Genomic DNA, 20,402 nt, shown 5'->3' with positions numbered 1-20,402 from the left:
GGATTCGCCCAACACAACAGTCAGGTCTCTGCTGTGGTGAGGTGGGATTCGCCGAGCTCAACAGTCAGGTCTCTGCTGTGGTGAGGTGGGATTCGCCGAACACAACAGTCAGGTCTCTGCTGTGGTGAGGTGGCAATCGCCGAGCTCAACAGTCAGGTTTATGCTGTGGTGAGGTGGGATTCGCCGAACACCACAGTCAGGTCTCTGCTGTGGTGAGGTGGGATTTGCCGAACACAACAGTCAGGTCTCTGCTGTGGTGAGGTGGGATTCGCCGAGCTCAACAGTCAGGTCTCTGCTGTGGTGAGGTGGGATTCGCCAAACTCAACAGTCAGGTCTCTGCTGGGGCGAGGTGGGATTCGCCGAGCTCAACAGTCAGGTCTCTGCTGTGGTGAGGTGGATTCCCTGAACACAACAGTTAGGTCTCTGCTGTGGTGAGGTACGTTCCCTGAACACAACAGTCAGGTCTCTGCTGTGGTGAGGTGGGATTTGCCGAACACAACAGTCAGGTCTCTGCTGTGGTGAGGTGGGATTCGCCGAGCTCAACAGTCAGGTCTGTGCTGTGGTGAGGTGGGATTCGCCGAGCTCAACAGTCAGGTCTCTGCTGTGGTGAGGTGGATTCCCTGAACACAACAATCAGGTCTCTGCTGTGGTGAGGTGGATTCCCTGAACACAACAGTTAGGTCTCTGCTGTGGTGAGGTGGGTTCCCTGAACAGAACAGTCAGGTCTCTGCTGTGGTGAGGTGGGATTCGCCGAACACAACAGTCAGGTCTCTGCTTTGGTGAGGTGGGATTCGCTGAGCTCAACAGTCAGGTCTCTGCTGTGGTGAGGTGGGATTCGCCGAGCTCAACAGTCAGGTCTCTGCTGTGGTGAGGTGGGATTCGCCGAACACAACAGTCAGGTCTCTGCTGTGGTGAGGTGGGATTCGCCGAGCTCAACAGTCAGGTCTCTGCTGTGGTGAGGTGGGATTCCCCGAGCTCAACAGTCAGGTCTCTGCTGTGGTGAGGTGGGATTCGCCGAACACAACAGTCAGGTCTCTGCTGTGGTGAGGTGGCAATCGCCGAGCTCAACAGTCAGGTTTATGCTGTGGTGAGGTGGGATTCGCCGAACACCACAGTCAGGTCTCTGCTGTGGTGAGGTGGGATTTGCCGAACACAACAGTCAGGTCTCTGCTGTGGTGAGGTGGGTTCCCTGAACACAAAAGTCAGGTCTCTGCTGTGGTTAGGTGGGTTCCCTGAACACAACAGTCAGGTCTATGCTGTGGTGAGGTGAGTTCCCTGAATACAACAGTCAGGTCTCTGCTGTGGTGAGGTGGATTCCCTGAACACAACAGTCAGGTCTCTGCTGTGGTGAGGTAGGTTCCCTGAACACAACAGTCAGGTCTCTGCTGTGGTGAGGTAGGTTCCCTGAACACAACAGTCAAGTCTCTGCTGTGGTGAGGTGGGTTCCCTGAACACAACAGTCAGGTCTCTGCTGTGGTGAGGTGGGTTCCCTGAACACAACAGTCAGGTCTCTGCTGTGGTGAGGTGGGATTCGCCGAACACAACAGTCAGGTCTCTGCTGTGGTGAGGTGGGATTCGCCGAGCTCAACAGTCAGGTCTCTGCTGTGGTGAGGTGGGATTCGCCGAGCTCAACAGTCAGGTTTATGCTGTGGTGAGGTGGGATTCGCCGAACACCACAGTCAGGTCTCTGCTGTGGTGAGGTGGGATTCGCCGAACACAACAGTCAGGTCTCTGCTGTGGTGAGGTGGGATTCGCCGAGCTCAACAGTCAGGTCTCTGCTGTGGTGAGGTGGGATTCGCCAAACTCAACAGTCAGGTCTCTGCTGTGGTAAGGTGGGATTCGCCGAGCTCAACAGTCAGGTCTCTGCTGTGGTGAGGTGGGATTCGCCGAACTCAACAGTCAGGTCTCTGCTGTGGTGAGGTGGGTTCCCTAAACACAACAGTCAGGTCTCTGCTGTGGTGAGGTGGGTTCCCTGAACACAACAGTCAGGTCTCTGCTGTGGTGAGGTGGGATTCGCCGAACACAACAGTCAGGTCTCTGCTGTGGTGAGGTGGGATTCGCCGAAATCAACAGTCAGGTCTCTGCTGTGGTGAGGTGGGAGTCGCCGAGCTCAACAGTCAGGTCTCTGCTGTGGTGAGGTGGGATTCGCCGAGCTCAACAGTCATGTCTCTGCTGTGGTGAGGTGGAATTCGCCGAACACAACAGTCAGGTCTCTGCTGTGGTTAGGTGGGATTCGCCGAGCTCAACAGTCAGGTCTGTGCTGTGGTGAGGTGGGATTCGCCGAACACAACAGTCAGGTCTCTGCTGTGGTGAGGTGGGATTCGCCGAACACAACAGTCAGGTCTCTGCTTTGGTGAGGTGGGATTCGCCGAACTCAACAGTCAGGTCTCTGCTGTGGTGAGGTGGGTTCCCTGAACACAAAAGTCAGGTCTCTGCTGTGGTGAGGTGGGTTCCCTGAACACAACAGTCAGGTCTATGCTGTGGTGAGGTGAGTTCCCTGAATACAACAGTCAGGTCTCTGCTGTGGTGAGGTGGATTCCCTGAACACAACAGTCAGGTCTCTGCTGTGGTGAGGTAGGTTCCCTGAACACAACAGTCAGGTCTCTGCTGTGGTGAGGTAGGTTCCCTGAACACAACAGTCAGGTCTCTGCTGTGGTGAGGTGGGTTCCCTGAACACAACAGTCAGGTCTCTGCTGTGGTGAGGTGGGTTCCCTGAACACAACAGTCAGGTCTCTGCTGTGGTTAGGTGGGATTCACCGAACACAACAGTCAGGTCTATGCTGTGGTGAGGTGAGTTCCCTGAATACAACAGTCAGGTCTCTGCTGTGGTGAGGTGGATTCCCTGAACACAACAGTCAGGTCTCTGCTGTGGTGAGGTAGGTTCCCTGAACACAACAGTCAGGTCTCTGCTGTGGTGAGGTGAGATTCGCCGAGCTCAACAGTCAGGTCTCTGCTGTGGTGAGGTGGGATTCGCCGAACACAACAGTCAGGTCTCTGCTGTGGTGAGGTGAGATTCGCCGAGCTCAACAGTCAGGTCTCTGCTGTGGTGAGGTGGGATTCGCCGAACACAACAGTCAGGTCTCTGCTGTGGTGAGGTGGGATTCGCCGAGCTCAACAGTCAGGTCTCTGCTGTGGTGAGGTGGGATTCGCCGAACACAACAGTCAGGTCTCTGCTGTGGTGAGGTGGCAATCGCCGAGCTGAACAGTCAGGTTTATGCAGTGGTGAGGTGGGATTCGCCGAACACCACAGTCAGGTCTCTGCTGTGGTGAGGTGGGATTTGCCGAACACAACAGTCAGGTCTCTGCTGTGGTGAGGTGGGATTCGCCGAGCTCAACAGTCAGGTCTCTGCTGTGGTGAGGTGGGATTCGCCAAACTCAACAGTCAGGTCTCTGCTGGGGTGAGGTGGGATTCGCCGAGCTCAACAGTCAGGTCTCTGCTGTGGTGAGGTGGGATTCGCCGAGCTCAACAGTCAGGTCTCTGCTGTGGTGAGGTGGGATTCGCCGAACTCAACAGTCAGGTCTCTGCTGTGGTGAGGTGGATTCCCTTAACACAACAGTCAGGTCTCTGCTGTGGTGAGGTAGGTTCCCTGAACACAACGGTCAGGTCTCTGCTGTGGTGAGGTGGGATTTGCCGAACACAACAGTCAGGTCTTTGCTGTGGTGAGGTGGGATTCGCCGAGCTCAACAGTCAGGTCTGTGCTGTGGTGAGGTGGGATTCGCCGAACACAACAGTCAGGTCTCTGCTGTGGTGAGGTGGGATTCGCCGAACACAACAGTCAGGTCTCTGCTTTGGTGAGGTGGAATTCGCCGAGCTCAACAGTCAGGTCTCTGCTGTGGTGAGGTGGGATTCGCCGAGCTCAACAGTCAGGTCTCTGCTGTGGTGAGGTGGGATTCGCCGAACACAACAGTCAGGTCTCTGCTGTGGTGAGGTGGGATTCGCCGAGCTCAACAGTCAGGTCTCTGCTGTGGTGAGGTGGGATTCGCCGAACACAACAGTCAGGTCTCTGCTGTGGTTAGGTGGGATTCGCCGAGCTCAACAGTCAGGTCTGTGCTGTGGTGAGGTGGGATTCGCCGAACACAACAGTCAGGTCTCTGCTGTGGTGAGGTGGGATTCGCCGAACACAACAGTCAGGTCTCTGCTTTGGTGAGGTGGGATTCGCCGAGCTCAACAGTCAGGTCTCTGCTGGGGTGAGGTGGGATTCGCTGAGCTCAACAGTCAGGTCTCTGCTGTGGTGAGGTGGGATTCGCCGAACACAACAGTCAGGTCTCTGCTGTGGTGAGGTGGGATTCGCCGAACTCAACAGTCAGGTCTCTGCTGTGGTGAGGTGGGATTCGCCGAACACAACAGTCAGGTCTCTGCTGTGGTGAGGTGAGATTCGCCGAGCTCAACAGTCAGGTCTCTGCTGTGGTGAGGTGGGATTCGCCGAACACAACAGTCAGGTCTCTGCTGTGGTGAGGTGGGATTCGCCGAGCTCAACAGTCAGGTCTCTGCTGTGGTGAGGTGGGATTCGCCAAACACAACAGTCAGGTCTCTGCTGTGGTGAGGTGGCAATCGCCGAGCTGAACAGTCAGGTTTATGCTGTGGTGAGGTGGGATTCGCCGAACACCACAGTCAGGTCTCTGCTGTGGTGAGGTGGGATTTGCCGAACACAACAGTCAGGTCTCTGCTGTGGTGAGGTGGGATTCGCCGAGCTCAACAGTCAGGTCTCTGCTGTGGTGAGGTGGGATTCGCCAAACTCAACAGTCAGGTCTCTGCTGGGGTGAGGTGGGATTCGCCGAGCTCAACAGTCAGGTCTCTGCTGTGGTGAGGTGGGATTCGCCGAGCTCAACAGTCAGGTCTCTGCTGTGGTGAGGTGGGATTCGCCGAACTCAACAGTCAGGTCTCTGCTGTGGTGAGGTGGATTCCCTGAACACAACAGTCAGGTCTCTGCTGTGGTGAGGTAGGTTCCCTGAACACAACAGTCAGGTCTCTGCTGTGGTGAGGTGGGATTTGCCGAACACAACAGTCAGGTCTCTGCTGTGGTGAGGTGGGATTCGCCATACAACAGTCAGGTCTCTGCTGGGGTGAGGTGGGATTCGCTGAACACAACAGTCAGGTCTCTGCTGTGGTTAGGTGGGATTCGCCGAACACAACAGTCAGGTCTCTGCTGTGGTGAGGTGGGATTTGCCGAACACAACAGTCAGGTCTCTGCTGTGGTGAGGTGGGATTCGCCGAGCTCAACAGTCAGGTCTCTGCTGTGGTGAGGTGGGATTCGCCTAGCTCAACAGTCAGGTCTCTGCTGTGGTGAGGTGGGATTCGCCGAACACAACAGTCAGGTCTCTGCTGTGGTGAGGTGGGATTCGCCGAGCTCAACAGTCAAGTCTCTGCTGTGGTGAGGTGGGATTCGCCGAACACAACAGTCAGGTCTCTGCTGTGGTGAGGTGGGATTCGCCGAACACAACAGTCAGGTCTCTGCTTTGGTGAGGTGGGATTCGCCGAGCTCAACAGTCAGGTCTCTGCTGGGGTGAGGAGGTATTCGCTGAGCTCAACAGTCAGGTCTCTGCTGTGGTGAGGTGGGATTCGCCGAACACAACAGTCAGGTCTCTGCTGTGGTGAGGTGGGATTCGCCGAACTCAACAGTCAGGTCTCTGCTGTGGTGAGGTGGGATTCGCCGAACACAACAGTCAGGTCTCTGCTGTGGTGAGGTGAGATTCGCCGAGCTCAACAGTCAGGTCTCTGCTGTGGTGAGGTGGGATTCGCCCAACACAACAGTCAGGTCTCTGCTGTGGTGAGGTGGGATTCGCCGAGCTCAACAGTCAGGTCTCTGCTGTGGTGAGGTGGGATTCGCCGAACACAACAGTCAGGTCTCTGCTGTGGTGAGGTGGCAATCGCCGAGCTCAACAGTCAGGTTTATGCTGTGGTGAGGTGGGATTCGCCGAACACCACAGTCAGGTCTCTGCTGTGGTGAGGTGGGATTTGCCGAACACAACAGTCAGGTCTCTGCTGTGGTGAGGTGGGATTCGCCGAGCTCAACAGTCAGGTCTCTGCTGTGGTGAGGTGGGATTCGCCAAACTCAACAGTCAGGTCTCTGCTGGGGCGAGGTGGGATTCGCCGAGCTCAACAGTCAGGTCTCTGCTGTGGTGAGGTGGATTCCCTGAACACAACAGTTAGGTCTCTGCTGTGGTGAGGTACGTTCCCTGAACACAACAGTCAGGTCTCTGCTGTGGTGAGGTGGGATTTGCCGAACACAACAGTCAGGTCTCTGCTGTGGTGAGGTGGGATTCGCCGAGCTCAACAGTCAGGTCTGTGCTGTGGTGAGGTGGGATTCGCCGAGCTCAACAGTCAGGTCTCTGCTGTGGTGAGGTGGATTCCCTGAACACAACAATCAGGTCTCTGCTGTGGTGAGGTGGATTCCCTGAACACAACAGTTAGGTCTCTGCTGTGGTGAGGTGGGTTCCCTGAACAGAACAGTCAGGTCTCTGCTGTGGTGAGGTGGGATTCGCCGAACACAACAGTCAGGTCTCTGCTTTGGTGAGGTGGGATTCGCTGAGCTCAACAGTCAGGTCTCTGCTGTGGTGAGGTGGGATTCGCCGAGCTCAACAGTCAGGTCTCTGCTGTGGTGAGGTGGGATTCGCCGAACACAACAGTCAGGTCTCTGCTGTGGTGAGGTGGGATTCGCCGAGCTCAACAGTCAGGTCTCTGCTGTGGTGAGGTGGGATTCGCCGAGCTCAACAGTCAGGTCTCTGCTGTGGTGAGGTGGGATTCGCCGAACACAACAGTCAGGTCTCTGCTGTGGTGAGGTGGCAATCGCCGAGCTCAACAGTCAGGTTTATGCTGTGGTGAGGTGGGATTCGCCGAACACCACAGTCAGGTCTCTGCTGTGGTGAGGTGGGATTTGCCGAACACAACAGTCAGGTCTCTGCTGTGGTGAGGTGGGTTCCCTGAACACAAAAGTCAGGTCTCTGCTGTGGTTAGGTGGGTTCCCTGAACACAACAGTCAGGTCTATGCTGTGGTGAGGTGAGTTCCCTGAATACAACAGTCAGGTCTCTGCTGTGGTGAGGTGGATTCCCTGAACACAACAGTCAGGTCTCTGCTGTGGTGAGGTAGGTTCCCTGAACACAACAGTCAGGTCTCTGCTGTGGTGAGGTAGGTTCCCTGAACACAACAGTCAAGTCTCTGCTGTGGTGAGGTGGGTTCCCTGAACACAACAGTCAGGTCTCTGCTGTGGTGAGGTGGGTTCCCTGAACACAACAGTCAGGTCTCTGCTGTGGTGAGGTGGGATTCGCCGAACACAACAGTCAGGTCTCTGCTGTGGTGAGGTGGGATTCGCCGAGCTCAACAGTCAGGTCTCTGCTGTGGTGAGGTGGGATTCGCCGAGCTCAACAGTCAGGTTTATGCTGTGGTGAGGTGGGATTCGCCGAACACCACAGTCAGGTCTCTGCTGTGGTGAGGTGGGATTCGCCGAACACAACAGTCAGGTCTCTGCTGTGGTGAGGTGGGATTCGCCGAGCTCAACAGTCAGGTCTCTGCTGTGGTGAGGTGGGATTCGCCAAACTCAACAGTCAGGTCTCTGCTGTGGTAAGGTGGGATTCGCCGAGCTCAACAGTCAGGTCTCTGCTGTGGTGAGGTGGGATTCGCCGAACTCAACAGTCAGGTCTCTGCTGTGGTGAGGTGGGTTCCCTAAACACAACAGTCAGGTCTCTGCTGTGGTGAGGTGGGTTCCCTGAACACAACAGTCAGGTCTCTGCTGTGGTGAGGTGGGATTCGCCGAACACAACAGTCAGGTCTCTGCTGTGGTGAGGTGGGATTCGCCGAAATCAACAGTCAGGTCTCTGCTGTGGTGAGGTGGGAGTCGCCGAGCTCAACAGTCAGGTCTCTGCTGTGGTGAGGTGGGATTCGCCGAGCTCAACAGTCATGTCTCTGCTGTGGTGAGGTGGAATTCGCCGAACACAACAGTCAGGTCTCTGCTGTGGTTAGGTGGGATTCGCCGAGCTCAACAGTCAGGTCTGTGCTGTGGTGAGGTGGGATTCGCCGAACACAACAGTCAGGTCTCTGCTGTGGTGAGGTGGGATTCGCCGAACACAACAGTCAGGTCTCTGCTTTGGTGAGGTGGGATTCGCCGAACTCAACAGTCAGGTCTCTGCTGTGGTGAGGTGGGTTCCCTGAACACAAAAGTCAGGTCTCTGCTGTGGTGAGGTGGGTTCCCTGAACACAACAGTCAGGTCTATGCTGTGGTGAGGTGAGTTCCCTGAATACAACAGTCAGGTCTCTGCTGTGGTGAGGTGGATTCCCTGAACACAACAGTCAGGTCTCTGCTGTGGTGAGGTAGGTTCCCTGAACACAACAGTCAGGTCTCTGCTGTGGTGAGGTAGGTTCCCTGAACACAACAGTCAGGTCTCTGCTGTGGTGAGGTGGGTTCCCTGAACACAACAGTCAGGTCTCTGCTGTGGTGAGGTGGGTTCCCTGAACACAACAGTCAGGTCTCTGCTGTGGTTAGGTGGGATTCACCGAACACAACAGTCAGGTCTATGCTGTGGTGAGGTGAGTTCCCTGAATACAACAGTCAGGTCTCTGCTGTGGTGAGGTGGATTCCCTGAACACAACAGTCAGGTCTCTGCTGTGGTGAGGTAGGTTCCCTGAACACAACAGTCAGGTCTCTGCTGTGGTGAGGTGAGATTCGCCGAGCTCAACAGTCAGGTCTCTGCTGTGGTGAGGTGGGATTCGCCGAACACAACAGTCAGGTCTCTGCTGTGGTGAGGTGAGATTCGCCGAGCTCAACAGTCAGGTCTCTGCTGTGGTGAGGTGGGATTCGCCGAACACAACAGTCAGGTCTCTGCTGTGGTGAGGTGGGATTCGCCGAGCTCAACAGTCAGGTCTCTGCTGTGGTGAGGTGGGATTCGCCGAACACAACAGTCAGGTCTCTGCTGTGGTGAGGTGGCAATCGCCGAGCTGAACAGTCAGGTTTATGCAGTGGTGAGGTGGGATTCGCCGAACACCACAGTCAGGTCTCTGCTGTGGTGAGGTGGGATTTGCCGAACACAACAGTCAGGTCTCTGCTGTGGTGAGGTGGGATTCGCCGAGCTCAACAGTCAGGTCTCTGCTGTGGTGAGGTGGGATTCGCCAAACTCAACAGTCAGGTCTCTGCTGGGGTGAGGTGGGATTCGCCGAGCTCAACAGTCAGGTCTCTGCTGTGGTGAGGTGGGATTCGCCGAGCTCAACAGTCAGGTCTCTGCTGTGGTGAGGTGGGATTCGCCGAACTCAACAGTCAGGTCTCTGCTGTGGTGAGGTGGATTCCCTTAACACAACAGTCAGGTCTCTGCTGTGGTGAGGTAGGTTCCCTGAACACAACGGTCAGGTCTCTGCTGTGGTGAGGTGGGATTTGCCGAACACAACAGTCAGGTCTTTGCTGTGGTGAGGTGGGATTCGCCGAGCTCAACAGTCAGGTCTGTGCTGTGGTGAGGTGGGATTCGCCGAACACAACAGTCAGGTCTCTGCTGTGGTGAGGTGGGATTCGCCGAACACAACAGTCAGGTCTCTGCTTTGGTGAGGTGGAATTCGCCGAGCTCAACAGTCAGGTCTCTGCTGTGGTGAGGTGGGATTCGCCGAGCTCAACAGTCAGGTCTCTGCTGTGGTGAGGTGGGATTCGCCGAACACAACAGTCAGGTCTCTGCTGTGGTGAGGTGGGATTCGCCGAGCTCAACAGTCAGGTCTCTGCTGTGGTGAGGTGGGATTCGCCGAACACAACAGTCAGGTCTCTGCTGTGGTTAGGTGGGATTCGCCGAGCTCAACAGTCAGGTCTGTGCTGTGGTGAGGTGGGATTCGCCGAACACAACAGTCAGGTCTCTGCTGTGGTGAGGTGGGATTCGCCGAACACAACAGTCAGGTCTCTGCTTTGGTGAGGTGGGATTCGCCGAGCTCAACAGTCAGGTCTCTGCTGGGGTGAGGTGGGATTCGCTGAGCTCAACAGTCAGGTCTCTGCTGTGGTGAGGTGGGATTCGCCGAACACAACAGTCAGGTCTCTGCTGTGGTGAGGTGGGATTCGCCGAACTCAACAGTCAGGTCTCTGCTGTGGTGAGGTGGGATTCGCCGAACACAACAGTCAGGTCTCTGCTGTGGTGAGGTGAGATTCGCCGAGCTCAACAGTCAGGTCTCTGCTGTGGTGAGGTGGGATTCGCCGAACACAACAGTCAGGTCTCTGCTGTGGTGAGGTGGGATTCGCCGAGCTCAACAGTCAGGTCTCTGCTGTGGTGAGGTGGGATTCGCCAAACACAACAGTCAGGTCTCTGCTGTGGTGAGGTGGCAATCGCCGAGCTGAACAGTCAGGTTTATGCTGTGGTGAGGTGGGATTCGCCGAACACCACAGTCAGGTCTCTGCTGTGGTGAGGTGGGATTTGCCGAACACAACAGTCAGGTCTCTGCTGTGGTGAGGTGGGATTCGCCGAGCTCAACAGTCAGGTCTCTGCTGTGGTGAGGTGGGATTCGCCAAACTCAACAGTCAGGTCTCTGCTGGGGTGAGGTGGGATTCGCCGAGCTCAACAGTCAGGTCTCTGCTGTGGTGAGGTGGGATTCGCCGAGCTCAACAGTCAGGTCTCTGCTGTGGTGAGGTGGGATTCGCCGAACTCAACAGTCAGGTCTCTGCTGTGGTGAGGTGGATTCCCTGAACACAACAGTCAGGTCTCTGCTGTGGTGAGGTAGGTTCCCTGAACACAACAGTCAGGTCTCTGCTGTGGTGAGGTGGGATTTGCCGAACACAACAGTCAGGTCTCTGCTGTGGTGAGGTGGGATTCGCCGAGCTCAACAGTCAGGTCTGTGCTGTGGTGAGGTGGGATTCGCCGAACACAACAGTCAGGTCTCTGCTGTGGTGAGGTGGGATTCGCCGAACACAACAGTCAGGTCTCTGCTTTGGTGAGGTGGGATTCGCCGAACACAACAGTCAGGTCTCTGCTGTGGTGAGGTGGGATTCGCCGAGCTCAACAGTCAGGTCTCTGCTATGGTGAGGCGGGATTCGCCGAGCTCAACAGTCATGTCTCTGCTGTGGTGAGGTGGGATTCGCCGAACACAACAGTCAGGTCTCTGCTGTGGTGAGGTGGGATTCGCCGAGCTCAACAGTCAGGTCTGTGCTGTGGTGAGGTGGGATTCGCCGAACACAACAGTCAGGTCTCTGCTGTGGTGAGGTGGGATTCGCCGAACACAACAGTCAGGTCTCTGCTTTGGTGAGGTGGGATTCGCCGAGCTCAACAGTCAGGTCTCTGCTGGGGTGAGGTGGGATTCGCCGAACACAACAGTCAGGTCTCTGCTGTGGTGAGGTGGGATTCGCCGAACTCAACAGTCAGGTCTCTGCTGTGGTGAGGTGGGATTCGCCGAACACAACAGTCAGGTCTCTGCTGTGGTGAGGTGAGATTCGCCGAGCTCAACAGTCAGGTCTCTGCTGTGGTGAGGTGGGATTCGCCGAACACAACAGTCAGGTCTCTGCTGTGGTAAGGTGGGATTCGTCGAGCTCAACAGTCAGGTCTCTGCTGTGGTGAGGTGGGATTCGCCGAACACAACAGTCAGGTCTCTGCTGTGGTGAGGTGGCAATCGCCGAGCTGAACAGTCAGGTTTATGCTGTGGTGAGGTGGGATTCGCCGAACACCACAGTCAGGTCTCTGCTGTGGTGAGGTGGCATTTGCCGAACACAACAGTCAGGTCTCTGCTGTGGTGAGGTGGGATTCGCCGAGCTCAACAGTCAGGTCTCTGCTGTGGTGAGGTGGGATTCGCCAAACACAACAGTCAGGTCTCTGCTTTGGTGAGGTGGGATTCGCCGAGCTCAACAGTCAGGTCTCTGCTGGGGTGAGGTGGGATTCGCCGAACACAACAGTCAGGTCTCTGCTGTGGTGAGGTGGGATTCGCCGAACTCAACAGTCAGGTCTCTGCTGTGGTGAGGTGGGATTCGCCGAACACAACAGTCAGCTCTCTGCTGTGGTGAGGTGAGATTCGCCGAGCTCAACAGTCAGGTCTCTGCTGTGGTGAGGTGGGATTCGCCGAACACAACAGTCAGGTCTCTGCTGTGGTAAGGTGGGATTCGTCGAGCTCAACAGTCAGGTCTCTGCTGTGGTGAGGTGGGATTCGCCGAACACAACAGTCAGGTCTCTGCTGTGGTGAGGTGGCAATCGCCGAGCTGAACAGTCAGGTTTATGCTGTGGTGAGGTGGGATTCGCCGAACACCACAGTCAGGTCTCTGCTGTGGTGAGGTGGCATTTGCCGAACACAACAGTCAGGTCTCTGCTGTGGTGAGGTGGGATTCGCCGAGCTCAACAGTCAGGTCTCTGCTGTGGTGAGGTGGGATTCGCCAAACTCAACAGTCAGGTCTCTGCTGGGGTGAGGTGGGATTCGCCGAGCTCAACAGTCAGGTCTCTGCTGTGGTGAGGTGGGATTCGCCGAGCTCAACAGTCAGGTCTCTGCTGTGGTGAGGTGGGATTCGCCGAACTCAACAGTCAGGTCTCTGCTGTGGTGAGGTGGATTCCCTGAACACAACAGTCAGGTCTCTGCTGTGGTGAGGTAGGTTCCCTGAACACAACAGTCAGGTCTCTGCTGTGGTGAGGTGGGATTTGCCGAACAGAACAGTCAGGTCTCTGCTGTGGTGAGGTGGGATTCGCCGAGCTCAACAGTCAGGTCTGTGCTGTGGTGAGGTGGGATTCGCCGAACACAACAGTCAGGTCTCTGCTGTGGTGAGGTGGGATTCGCCGAACACAACAGTCAGGTCTCTGCTTTGGTGAGGTGGGATTCGCCGAGCTCAACAGTCAGGTCTCTGCTGTGGTGAGGTGGGATTCGCCGAGCTCAACAGTCAGGTCTCTGCTGTGGTGAGGTGGGATTCGCCGAACACAACAGTCAGGTCTCTGCTGTGGTGAGGTGGGATTCGCCGAGCTCAACAGTCAAGTCTCTGCTGTGGTGAGGTGGGATTCGCCGAACTCAACAGTCAGGTCTCTGCTGTGGTGAGGTGGGTTCCCTGAACACAAAAGTCAGGTCTCTGCTGTGGTGAGGTGGGTTCCCTGAACACAACAGTCAGGTCTCTGCTGTGGTGAGGTGGATTCCCTGAACACAACAGTCAGGTCTCTGCTGTGGTGAGGTAGGTTCCCTGAACACAACAGTCAGGTCTCTGCTGTGGTGAGGTAGGTTCCCTGAACACAACAGTCAGGTCTCTGCTGTGGTGAGGTGGGTTCCCTGAACACAACAGTCAGGTCTCTTCTGTGGTGAGGTGGGTTCCCTGAACACAACAGTCAGGTCTCTGCTGTGGTTAGGTGGGATTCGCCGAACACAACAGTCAGGTCTCTGCTGTGGTGAGGTGGGATTCGCCGAACACAACAGTCAGGTCTCTGCTGTGGTGAGGTGGGATTCGCTGAGCTCAACAGTCAGGTCTCTGCTGTGGTGAGGTGGGATTCGCCGAACACAACAGTCAGGTCTCTGCTGTGGTGAGGTGAGATTCGCCGAGCTCAACAGTCAGGTCTCTGCTGTGGTGAGGTGGGATTCGCCGAACACAACAGTCAGGTCTCTGCTGTGGTGAGGTGAGATTCGCCGAGCTCAACAGTCAGGTCTCTGCTGTGGTGAGGTGGGATTCGCCGAACACAACAGTCAGGTCTCTGCTGTGGTGAGGTGGGATTCGCCGAGCTCAACAGTCAGGTCTCTGCTGTGGTGAGGTGGGATTCGCCGAACACAACAGTCAGGTCTCTGCTGTGGTGAGGTGGCAATCGCCGAGCTGAACAGTCAGGTTTATGCAGTGGTGAGGTGGGATTCGTCGAACACCACAGTCAGGTCTCTGCTGTGGTGAGGTGGGATTTGCCGAACACAACAGTCAGGTCTCTGCTGTGGTGAGGTGGGATTCGCCGAGCTCAACAGTCAGGTCTCTGCTGTGGTGAGGTGGGATTCGCCAAACTCAACAGTCAGGTCTCTGCTGGGGTGAGGTGGGATTCGCCGAGCTCAACAGTCAGGTCTCTGCTGTGGTGAGGTGGGATTCGCCGAGCTCAACAGTCAGGTCTCTGCTGTGGTGAGGTGGGATTCGCCAAACTCAACAGTCAGGTCTCTGCTGTGGTGAGGTGGATTCCCTTAACACAACAGTCAGGTCTCTGCTGTGGTGAGGTAGGTTCCCTGAACACAACAGTCAGGTCTCTGCTGTGGTGAGGTGGGATTTGCCGAACACAACAGTCAGGTCTTTGCTGTGGTGAGGTGGGATTCGCCGAGCTCAACAGTCAGGTCTGTGCTTTGGTGAGGTGGGATTCGCCGAACACAACAGTCAGGTCTCTGCTGTGGTGAGGTGGGATTCGCCGAACACAACAGTCAGGTCTCTGCTTTGGTGAGGTGGGATTCGCCGAGCTCAACAGTCAGGTCTCTGCTGTGGTGAGGTGGGATTCGCCGAGCTCAACAATCAGGTCTCTGCTGTGGTGAGGTGGGATTCGCCGAACACAACAGTCAGGTCTCTGCTGTGGTGAGGTGGGATTCGCCGAGCTAAACAGTCAGGTCTCTGCTGTGGTGAGGTGGGATTCGCCGAACTCAACAGTCAGGTCTCTGCTGTGGTGAGGTGGGTTCCCTGAACACAAAAGTCAGGTCTCTGCTGTGGTGAGGTGGGTTCCCTGAACACAACAGTCAGGTCTATGCTGTGGTGAGGTGAGTTCCCTGAATACAACAGTCAGGTCTCTGCTGTGGTGAGGTAGGTTCCCTGAACACAACAGTCAGGTCTCTGCTGTGGTGAGGTAGGTTCCCTGAACACAACAGTCAGGTCTCTGCTGTGGTGAGGTGGGTTCCCTGAACACAACAGTCAGGTCTCTGCTGTGGTGAGGTGGGTTCCCTGAACACAACAGTCAGGTCTCTGCTGTGGTTAGGTGGGATTCACCGAACACAACAGTCAGGTCTATGCTGTGGTGAGGTGAGTTCCCTGAATACAACAGTCAGGTCTCTGCTGTGGTGAGGTGGATTCCCTGAACACAACAGTCAGGTCTCTGCTGTGGTGAGGTAGGTTCCCTGAACACAACAGTCAGGTCTCTGCTGTGGTGAGGTGAGATTCGCCGAGCTCAACAGTCAGGTCTCTGCTGTGGTGAGGTGGGATTCGCCGAACACAACAGTCAGGTCTCTGCTGTGGTGAGGTGAGATTCGCCGAGCTCAACAGTCAGGTCTCTGCTGTGGTGAGGTGTGATTCGCCGAACACAACAGTCAGGTCTCTGCTGTGGTGAGGTGGGATTCGCCGAGCTCAACAGTCAGGTCTCTGCTGTGGTGAGGTGGGATTCGCCGAACACAACAGTCAGGTCTCTGCTGTGGTGAGGTGGCAATCGCCGAGCTGAACAGTCAGGTTTATGCAGTGGTGAGGTGGGATTCGCCGAACACCACAGTCAGGTCTCTGCTGTGGTGAGGTGGGATTTGCCGAACACAACAGTCAGGTCTCTGCTGTGGTGAGGTGGGATTCGCCGAGCTCAACAGTCAGGTCTCTGCTGTGGTGAGGTGGGATTCGCCAAACTCAACAGTCAGGTCTCTGCTGGGGTGAGGTGGGATTCGCCGAGCTCAACAGTCAGGTCTCTGCTGTGGTGAGGTGGGATTCGCCGAGCTCAACAGTCAGGTCTCTGCTGTGGTGAGGTGGGATTCGCCGAACTCAACAGTCAGGTCTCTGCTGTGGTGAGGTGGATTCCCTTAACACAACAGTCAGGTCTCTGCTGTGGTGAGGTAGGTTCCCTGAACACAACAGTCAGGTCTCTGCTGTGGTGAGGTGGGATTCGCCGAGCTCAACAGTCAGGTCTCTGCTGTGGTGAGGTGGGATTCGCCGAGCTCAACAGTCAGGTCTCTGCTGTGGTGAGGTGGGATTCGCCGAACACAACAGTCAGGTCTCTGCTGTGGTGAGGTGGGATTCGCCGAGCTCAACAGTCAGGTCTCTGCTGTGGTGAGGTGGGATTCGCCGAACTCAACAGTCAGGTCTCTGCTGTGGTGAGGTGGGTTCCCTGAACACAAAAGTCAGGTCTCTGCTGTGGTGAGGTGGGTTCCCTGAACACAACAGTCAGGTCTATGCTGTGGTGAGGTGAGTTCCCTGAATACAACAGTCAGGTCTCTGCTGTGGTGAGGTGGATTCCCTGAACACAACAGTCAGGTCTCTGCTGTGGTGAGGTAGGTTCCCTGAACACAACAGTCAGGTCTCTGCTGTGGTGAGGTAGGTTCCCTGAACACAACAGTCAGGTCTCTGCTGTGGTGAGGTGGGTTCCCTGAACACAACAGTCAGGTCTCTGCTGTGGTGAGGTGGGTTCCCTGAACACAACAGTCAGGTCTCTGCTGTGGTTAGGTGGGATTCACCGAACACAACAGTCAGGTCTCTGCTGTGGTGAGGTGGGATTCGCCGAGCTCAACAGTCAGGTCTCTGCTGTGGTGAGGTGGGATTCACCGAACTCAACAGTCAGGTCTCTGCTGTGGTGAGGTGGATTCCCTGAACACAACAGTCAGGTCTCTGCTGTGGTGAGGTAGGTTCCCTGAACACAACAGTCAGGTCTCTGCTGTGGTGAGGTAGGTTCCCTGAACACAACAGTCAGGTCTCTGCTGTGGTGAGGTGGGTTCCCTGAACACAACAGTCAGGTCTCTGCTGTGGTGAGGTGGGTTCCCTGAACACAACAGTCAGGTCTCTGCTGTGGTTAGGTGGGATTCACCGAACACAACAGTCAGGTCTATGCTGTGGTGAGGTGAGTTCCCTGAATACAACAGTCAGGTCTCTGCTGTGGTGAGGTGGATTCCCTGAACACAACAGTCAGGTCTCTGCTGTGGTGAGGTAGGTTCCCTGAACACAACAGTCAGGTCTCTGCTGTGGTGAGGTGAGATTCGCCGAGCTCAACAGTCAGGTCTCTGCTGTGGTGAGGTGGGATTCGCCGAACACAACAGTCAGGTCTCTGCTGTGGTGAGGTGAGATTCGCCGAGCTCAACAGTCAGGTCTCTGCTGTGGTGAGGTGGGATTCGCCGAACACAACAGTCAGGTCTCTGCTGTGGTGAGGTGGGATTCGCCGAGCTCAACAGTCAGGTCTCTGCTGTGGTGAGGTGGGATTCGCCGAACACAACAGTCAGGTCTCTGCTGTGGTGAGGTGGGATTTGCCGAACACAACAGTCAGGTCTCTGCTGTGGTGAGGTGGGATTCGCCGAGCTCAACAGTCAGGTCTCTGCTGTGGTGAGGTGGGATTCGCCAAACTCAACAGTCAGGTCTCTGCTGGGGTGAGGTGGGATTCGCCGAGCTCAACAGTCAGGTCTCTGCTGTGGTGAGGTGGGATTCGCCGAGCTCAACAGTCAGGTCTCTGCTGTGGTGAGGTGGGATTCGCCGAACTCAACAGTCAGGTCTCTGCTGTGGTGAGGTGGATTCCCTTAACACAACAGTCAGGTCTCTGCTGTGGTGAGGTAGGTTCCCTGAACACAACAGTCAGGTCTCTGCTGTGGTGAGGTGGGATTTGCCGAACACAACAGTCAGGTCTTTTCTGTGGTGAGGTGGGATTCGCCGAGCTCAACAGTCAGGTCTGTGCTGTGGTGAGGTGGGATTCGCCGAACACAACAGTCAGGTCTCTGCTGTGGTGAGGTGGGATTCGCCGAACACAACAGTCAGGTCTCTGCTTTGGTGAGGTGGAATTCGCCGAGCTCAACAGTCAGGTCTCTGCTGTGGTGAGGTGGGATTCACCGAGCTCAACAGTCAGGTCTCTGCTGTGGTGAGGTGGGATTCGCCGAACACAACAGTCAGGTCTCTGCTGTGGTGAGGTGGGATTCGCCGAGCTCAACAGTCAGGTCTCTGCTGTGGTGAGGTGGGATTCGCCGAACACAACAGTCAGGTCTCTGCTGTGGTTAGGTGGGATTCGCCGAGCTCAACAGTCAGGTCTGTGCTGTGGTGAGGTGGGATTCGCCGAACACAACAGTCAGGTCTCTGCTGTGGTGAGGTGGGATTCGCCGAACACAACAGTCAGGTCTCTGCTTTGGTGAGGTGGGATTCGCCGAGCTCAACAGTCAGGTCTCTGCTGGGGTGAGGTGGGATTCGCTGAGCTCAACAGTCAGGTCTCTGCTGTGGTGAGGTGGGATTCGCCGAACACAACAGTCAGGTCTCTGCTGTGGTGAGGTGGGATTCGCCGAACTCAACAGTCAGGTCTCTGCTGTGGTGAGGTGGGATTCGCCGAACACAACAGTCAGGTCTCTGCTGTGGTGAGGTGAGATTCGCCGAGCTCAACAGTCAGGTCTCTGCTGTGGTGAGGTGGGATTCGCCGAACACAACAGTCAGGTCTCTGCTGTGGTGAGGTGGGATTCGCCGAGCTCAACAGTCAGGTCTCTGCTGTGGTGAGGTGGGATTCGCCAAACACAACAGTCAGGTCTCTGCTGTGGTGAGGTGGCAATCGCCGAGCTGAACAGTCAGGTTTATGCTGTGGTGAGGTGGGATTCGCCGAACACCACAGTCAGGTCTCTGCTGTGGTGAGGTGGGATTTGCCGAACACAACAGTCAGGTCTCTGCTGTGGTGAGGTGGGATTCGCCGAGCTCAACAGTCAGGTCTCTGCTGTGGTGAGGTGGGATTCGCCAAACTCAACAGTCAGGTCTCTGCTGGGGTGAGGTGGGATTCGCCGAGCTCAACAGTCAGGTCTCTGCTGTGGTGAGGTGGGATTCGCCGAGCTCAACAGTCAGGTCTCTGCTGTGGTGAGGTGGGATTCGCCGAACTCAACAGTCAGGTCTCTGCTGTGGTGAGGTGGATTCCCTGAACACAACAGTCAGGCCTCTGCTGTGGTGAGGTAGGTTCCCTGAACACAACAGTCAGGTCTCTGCTGTGGTGAGGTGGGATTTGCCGAACACAACAGTCAGGTCTCTGCTGTGGTGAGGTGGGATTCGCCGAGCTCAACAGTCAGGTCTGTGCTGTGGTGAGGTGGGATTCGCCGAACACAACAGTCAGGTCTCTGCTGTGGTGAGGTGGGATTCGCCGAACACAACAGTCAGGTCTCTGCTTTGGTGAGGTGGGATTCGCCGAACACAACAGTCAGGTCTCTGCTGTGGTGAGGTGGGATTCGCCGAGCTCAACAGTCAGGTCTCTGCTATGGTGAGGCGGGATTCGCCGAGCTCAACAGTCATGTCTCTGCTGTGGTGAGGTGGGATTCGCCGAACACAACAGTCAGGTCTCTGCTGTGGTGAGGTGGGATTCGCCGAGCTCAACAGTCAGGTCTGTGCTGTGGTGAGGTGGGATTCGCCGAACACAACAGTCAGGTCTCTGCTGTGGTGAGGTGGGATTCGCCGAACACAACAGTCAGGTCTCTGCTTTGGTGAGGTGGGATTCGCCGAGCTCAACAGTCAGATCTCTGCTGGGGTGAGGTGGGATTCGCCGAACACAACAGTCAGGTCTCTGCTGTGGTGAGGTGGGATTCGCCGAACTCAACAGTCAGGTCTCTGCTGTGGTGAGGTGGGATTCGCCGAACACAACAGTCAGGTCTCTGCTGTGGTGAGGTGAGATTCGCCAAGCTCAACAGTCAGGTCTCTGCTGTGGTGAGGTGGGATTCGCCGAACACAACAGTCAGGTCTCTGCTGTGGTAAGGTGGGATTCGTCGAGCTCAACAGTCAGGTCTCTGCTGTGGTGAGGTGGGATTCGCCGAACACAACAGTCAGGTCTCTGCTGTGGTGAGGTGGCAATCGCCGAGCTGAACAGTCAGGTTTATGCTGTGGTGAGGTGGGATTCGCCGAACACCACAGTCAGGTCTCTGCTGTGGTGAGGTGGCATTTGCCGAACACAACAGTCAGGTCTCTGCTGTGGTGAGGTGGGATTCGCCGAGCTCAACAGTCAGGTCTCTGCTGTGGTGAGGTGGGATTCGCCAAACTCAACAGTCAGGTCTCTGCTGGGGTGAGGTGGGATTCGCCGAGCTCAACAGTCAGGTCTCTGCTGTGGTGAGGTGGGATTCGCCGAGCTCAACAGTCAGGTCTCTGCTGTGGTGAGGTGGGATTCGCCGAACTCAACAGTCAGGTCTCTGCTGTGGTGAGGTGGATTCCCTGAACACAACAGTCAGGTCTCTGCTGTGGTGAGGTAGGTTCCCTGAACACAACAGTCAGGTCTCTGCTGTGGTGAGGTGGGATTTGCCGAACAGAACAGTCAGGTCTCTGCTGTGGTGAGGTGGGATTCGCCGAGCTCAACAGTCAGGTCTGTGCTGTGGTGAGGTGGGATTCGCCGAACACAACAGTCAGGTCTCTGCTGTGGTGAGGTGGGATTCGCCGAACACAACAGTCAGGTCTCTGCTTTGGTGAGGTGGGATTCGCCGAGCTCAACAGTCAGGTCTCTGCTGTAGTGAGGTGGGATTCGCCGAGCTCAACAGTCAGGTCTCTGCTGTGGTGAGGTGGGATTCGCCGAACACAACAGTCAGGTCTCTGCTGTGGTGAGGTGGGATTCGCCGAGCTCAACAGTCAAGTCTCTGCTGTGGTGAGGTGGGATT

This window comes from Hyperolius riggenbachi, chromosome 2 (assembly GCF_040937935.1).
Source record: "Hyperolius riggenbachi isolate aHypRig1 chromosome 2, aHypRig1.pri, whole genome shotgun sequence".
In the NCBI taxonomy this organism is placed as follows: domain Eukaryota; kingdom Metazoa; phylum Chordata; class Amphibia; order Anura; family Hyperoliidae; genus Hyperolius; species Hyperolius riggenbachi.
The sequence above is the reverse complement of the archived record's forward strand: the minus strand, read 5'-3'. Positions refer to the sequence as shown.